General features: G+C 49.3%; 2 long non-coding RNA genes across 3 annotated transcripts; both read right to left on the bottom strand.

The window, feature by feature from the left end:
* Nucleotides 1–429: 429 nt before the first annotated feature.
* On the bottom strand, nucleotides 430–4,948 carry LOC131403062 (uncharacterized). 2 transcript variants are annotated; one of them, XR_009219185.1, is made up of 3 exons: nucleotides 4,810–4,948; nucleotides 2,237–2,309; nucleotides 430–510 (listed from the first exon to the last, which is right to left on the bottom strand). It is a non-coding gene; the product is annotated as an uncharacterized LOC131403062 (long non-coding RNA). The 2 variants fall into 2 exon arrangements; XR_009219184.1 differs by lacking the exon at nucleotides 4,810–4,948 and adding an exon at nucleotides 2,663–2,691.
* Nucleotides 2,866–4,679, bottom strand: LOC131403063 (uncharacterized). Its single transcript, XR_009219186.1, has 3 exons — nucleotides 4,630–4,679; nucleotides 3,225–3,373; nucleotides 2,866–2,925 (listed from the first exon to the last, which is right to left on the bottom strand). It is a non-coding gene; the product is annotated as an uncharacterized LOC131403063 (long non-coding RNA).
* Nucleotides 4,949–5,362: the final 414 nt, after the last annotated feature.

Raw genomic sequence — 5,362 nt, forward strand, 5'->3', positions numbered from 1 at the left:
GGACTTGGCAAACTATAGCCTGTGGATCAGAAACCACATGACGCCCAAACCTGTAAGTCTGCTTCACACAGAGATGGAGGCCCTCACTGACCATCTGGCCCAGTGGCTTTCAGTGGAGAGATAGGGAAACAAAAGTCCAGAGAGGGGAGGTGACTAGCTTGAGGTCACAGAGCTGTCTAGGAGAAGGTGACGGCCTCCAATATTACACTGGTGTCCTTGTCTCTCTCTCTATTGTGGGTAAAGACTGGGGGACTATGCCACCTCCTGCCAGCCTGAGAAAGTTCAATGCTCTCTCAGCCCCAGGCATCCAGAGTCCCCAGAAAGGTCTCACTTCATTTGCCAATGACCAGGGAGCCTTAACATCCCCAAGGACACTCTTCCTGTCCAGGGTCATGTTCTGCAGCTGGGTCCATTCTGGGTCAACCACAGGAATTCCTCATAGATGGCAACTCTGTCCAATCTCTGTGCCAAGGCGGCAAGGTACACAGGGAGTCCACTCCAGTGTGGTTACTGTGGGGGACAGACATGGAAGGGCACAAGGGATGAACAAGGGTGTCTAGAATTCTACCCTGATTCTAGATTCCCTGCTTCTGTGTCTTGTCCAAGATAACTTTCTGCAATAATGTAAACATTTGTCTGCACTACCAAATACACTCATTATTAGCCCCATGTTGTTATCAAGCACTTAAAATGTGGCGAGTGTGTGTGAGTGAGGAACTGAGTTTCTCATGTAATTTCATTTTAAGTAATTAATTTATAAATAAATAACCACAGGGAGAACATTTTTGAAACATTTGAGAAAGGTGTTCTGCAAATGCATAAAAACAATGAGAACACTGGTAAAAATTGTCAAAATCAACTTTTCAGAAGTCTAGAAATTAATCAACGGCTTGTAAGAATCTGAGGAAGGTTTAGTGAAGAAACATGGTGGAATCTTGATAATGGGAGCAAACTTTGTGGCATTATACCTTGCAGTATTCCCATCCTGCTCTCACAATATCCTCCATAACTTTGAAAACCATCAGTCTCAGAACCATGGTAGCTGAGACAACCAGCAGCCAAGCAGCCATAATGGGTTTGGAGCTCTGAAAAGACCCATCCCCATCGAACTGTCACTAGCTGATCTGCCTGGCAGCTCCCCAAAAAAGCCCCATGTTCAGGGCTTGGCGTTACTTGACTCAGAGCTTGCCCAGAGAGGAAAGTCTGACCCCAGGGCACTTTCTAAAAATATTCAGGGCTAACTGTTTTCTATTGTAGTTGCCTGATGGAGTGATACGAGCTGAGGCAGGCAATGGTGAGCCAAAAACTTAGAAGAAAAATTGGGGGAATGAGATGTCCACAGGGGGCTTTGAAAATCTCCAGTGTATTTGCGGGCATCTAGAAGGCCAGAAGGGCTCAGGGCTGTGGCACGCACAAGAAACACTTGAGAACATCTTAATCTCTCACCTCTAGTTGAAGGGTTGGCTTAATATCTGAAAACTTGACTATGTATTACACAATATTAATAGAATAAGGGCCAATACCACGCAATCTTGACCACATATACAGAAAAGAATTTCGCAAAATACAACGCCCTTCATGTCTAAAAAAGAAAGCACTCAACAATTTAGGAATAGAAAAAGCTTTCTCAACCTATAAACAGCATCGATGAAAAACCCACGGCTAACACCATATTCAATGGTGAAAGACTGAAAATTCCCCCCTAAGACCAGGGACAAGACAATGATGTCTTCCCATATCTCGTATGTTAATCACAGGTACTAAAGGTTCTAATGAGGGCAATTAGGCAAGAAAAAGGAATAAAAGCAACCCAGATTGGAAGGGAAGAGGTAAAACTATTTGTTTTGCAGATGAGAAGATATGGTATATAGAAAAACCTAAAAAGTACACTCTTCTCCACACACAATATGTGAATCGTATCCTAATAGGTGTATAAAAAATTTAAATTGCCCCATGTGGTTAGCGGCTCCACTATTGGAGAGCACAGTTAGACTGCTGATATTTGTTGAAAGTCTCCAGAAGAGGAGGAGGAGCAGGATGCTGGAGGTTGGTGGCACCAAATGTTAATGCTTTTCTCATCCCCCAAAAGCCTATGGAAGGAGATGTTAGGATTAGCTGACAGGGATGTGGGGCAGAATGGGCACGATGTAAATGACTTCCAGATCAATGATGTGTCACGGGAGCACAGAGTCATCAGCCACCACCTCAGCCAATGCTTCCAATCTCCTCAACCTACATCAAGTTGGTGACCAGGCAGGAGTGGAATGGAATATGTCTCAAAGCTGGCTGCCGCTGTACAGCTTGGTGACCTAGAACAAACGCGAGGGAGAGTGGGTGAGATGAAGGTCTCCTGGGGATGCAGGGGGCCACTGGAGCCAGTGAAAGATCACAGACCTTGGGACAAGGGAGACCTGACTTCTAATCCTCGCTCTGCCACTAACTTACTGTGTGACCTTAGGCAAAATACTCCCATTTCTGAGCTTCAGTTTACCCATGTGAGAAATGGGGAAGGCAGCTAGGACATCACCTCTGGACACTGAGAGAACCCAGACATGCAGGGAAAGTGAAGGGTTGAAACAATCACATAACAGATGTAAGTCAGATGAAGGAATGATGGTGCCCTCCTTACGGGGCAGAGAGAGACGGGAGTGGGAGACCCCACCTGGTCCTGGGTGTCTCTAAGCAGGGTGGGGTATTCCGAGGATGTGGACTCCGAGATGCTGAGGTTCCAGATGATGATGCGGAAATGTAGCTGGTGTTCTCTCTGGATGGATAAACTCTGGGCTGCAGAGCCAGGAGCCACCGAGAGGAAGAGCAAACAGGTGGAGACACTCAGCTCCCAGCACAGAGGCAGGGTGGCCCACGGGGTCAGGGTGGTGGGTGCAGACAGCGTCCACACAGGTGGCTGCCCCATCCTTCTCAGGCCTGGGGAGAGAGGGATGTGGGGACTCTAGAGAGAGGTCCTGAAACCTCTGGGTGTGGGGGCCAGAACAGGAAGGAGGAAATTGGAGGACATTGGGGAGACAGAGAGGGGTGGTCACAAAAGTTGTCATTAGGGGCAAATGCTGAGGGGAGGGTCTCACCTGAGGGAGACCAGTCTGCAACTTGAGTAGAAGGGGCCCAGGCTGCTCTTCTTGAACAATGATCCAACTGGGGAGGAAGGAGGAGGAGAAGGAGCAGGAGGCACAGGGGTTGGAAGAGCGGCTGGGTGGGATTTAACCCACCAGGAGCTGCTGGAACCAGGGTTTCACCAGGCTCTGCAGGACCCTCTCAGTGAAGTTGAACGTGGCCTAGCCATTGCTCATGTCTGATGAATACCGTAGGGTGGAGATGGTGACGTTGACTGTGAGGGTCTTCACGTTGTGCCCCAAAGCTGCAATACGAGAGGGAGACCGATGGCCATCTCTGAAAGCTGGCCTGAGACCAGACCAGAGTCCTGCTCTCATTATAATCTGTCGTCTTATGTCCCAGTGGCACCACCAACCACCCGTGTGGTCACCCAAGTCAGAACCAGCATATCTACTCAGCTCCTCCTCCCTCCCATTAACACCCATTCACCTTGCACACTTGTCCTCACATACACTCCCTCTCTCCATCCCTGTCCTAGCTCAGGTCTTAACTTCCTTCACCTGGACCAACACCCCAGCAAGCTCACTGGATGCTCTGTGTAAAGGATGTTCTACATGGACTACTGGAAGAATCCTTCTGAAATGAATACCTCACTAGGGCCACCACTGCTCTAGTACCACCCATGGCTCCCTATGGCCTTCAGTGTTTAGTTCAACCTTATTGACCTGGCACTCAAGGCTCTACTCAGTCTGGCTCCTGCTGACCTTTCAGTCTCAATTTATCCATCTATTGCGGGTTAAACATTATGCTTCATGCAACCCAAATTCGTTTCAATTCTCCCCATATGGCATGTTGTTTCTGGCCGGAGCCTTTGCTCATGGAATCCTCTGTGCCAGGAAAACCCTTCATCCTCTATTTGCCAGGGTCCCTCCTACACATTCTTAAAGACTTCATTCTGGTGAAACTTTCTCTAGCAAGCTCCTTCCCTCCAAATTACGCCAGGTGCCTCTCCCCGAAATATCCCACATTGTATTATAATGGTGTGTTAATTTCACAAGACTAGGGGCTCTCTGAGAGCTGACCTTAGACTGAATCGTTGGTATAATCTTTGTGATCAACATGATTGTCCTAAAACCAAAATTTCATACCTTGTCTTCCCAGCTCCTGGATCACACCTGGCTCATGGGGAGTGGGGCCAGAGAGCTTCTCTTGGGAAGGAAAAGGGGCCCCCAGATACCTGTGGTGGCTTATGGTGGCTCAGCTGATGATCAAGTATGCATGGACGTGGTGGCCAGCTTGGGAGCTGTGGATAAGGCTGTCACTAGGGAGGGACAGAGTGGGAAGAGCCCCGAGGCTCACACGGGCTCCAGCACTGGCTGTCTCAGGACCACCATTCACAGGTGAAGCATAAATGAAAGTGAGGGGACGGTGACTGTTTGAGTAGAGGGATGAACAAGCCTGTGGATGAGAGGAGCCCAAGAGAGAGAGTTAGGTGAACAAGAGTGACTGAACTCGGAGGAAAGACAGATAGGCAGAAAAATGGGCAGATGGATGGGATACCTGGAAAAGGAGGACCAAGGGCGGGGCTTTAGGAGAATTAAAGTGAAAACCATGTGGGGTCAGAATGTGGCGGAGAACATGTCTGTGTCTAAGGCTTTCTCACACTGGGCTGGGACTCTCCACCAGAACCCGGGAGGGAGAGAAGGGATGAATTAGGGCCCTTCCAGGTCCTTCCCTCACCAAGGACAGCAGATGAAGGAGAACAAGTGCTCCCAAACTCCAAATGCAAACGGGACCCAGGAGATCAGGGCCAGGAATACTCACTGGTGGTAGTCGGGGCCACGGCTCCATAGGTGTAACCTGTGAAGAGAAGGCGAGAGGAGCTGAGCAAGAGTTGGGGTGAACATAAAGAATTAAGGGAGAGGAAGGATGTAGGGACCTTTGTTGGAAAAGCAGAGGGGAAAGCAGAGGGGACGAGTGGAGGGGTGTTCAGGGGGAAGGCAATAAGATGGAAGGTGGCTGGAACCAGTGATCACACAGTGATGAGAAGACTGAACCCAGACCAGGAGGATAGAGAGATGGATCATAGCTCACTTTAGAGCAATGGAGGGAACACAGAACAGACAGCGTGGCTGTAGCACAGCCCCTCACCATTGAAGTAGAGGCTGTCCCCGTCCAGGGTGAAGGAGCCCAGGTGGGTGACGAGCTGATTCTCATGGCTCAGCTCCCAGTAGAGTCACTCTCTGTCCAGCCCGGGACCTGCAAGGGTCAGAATGGAAGGTGCAGATGATGT

This window comes from Diceros bicornis, unplaced genomic scaffold (genome assembly GCF_020826845.1).
Source record: "Diceros bicornis minor isolate mBicDic1 unplaced genomic scaffold, mDicBic1.mat.cur scaffold_54_ctg1, whole genome shotgun sequence".
In the NCBI taxonomy this organism is placed as follows: Eukaryota; Metazoa; Chordata; class Mammalia; order Perissodactyla; family Rhinocerotidae; genus Diceros; species Diceros bicornis.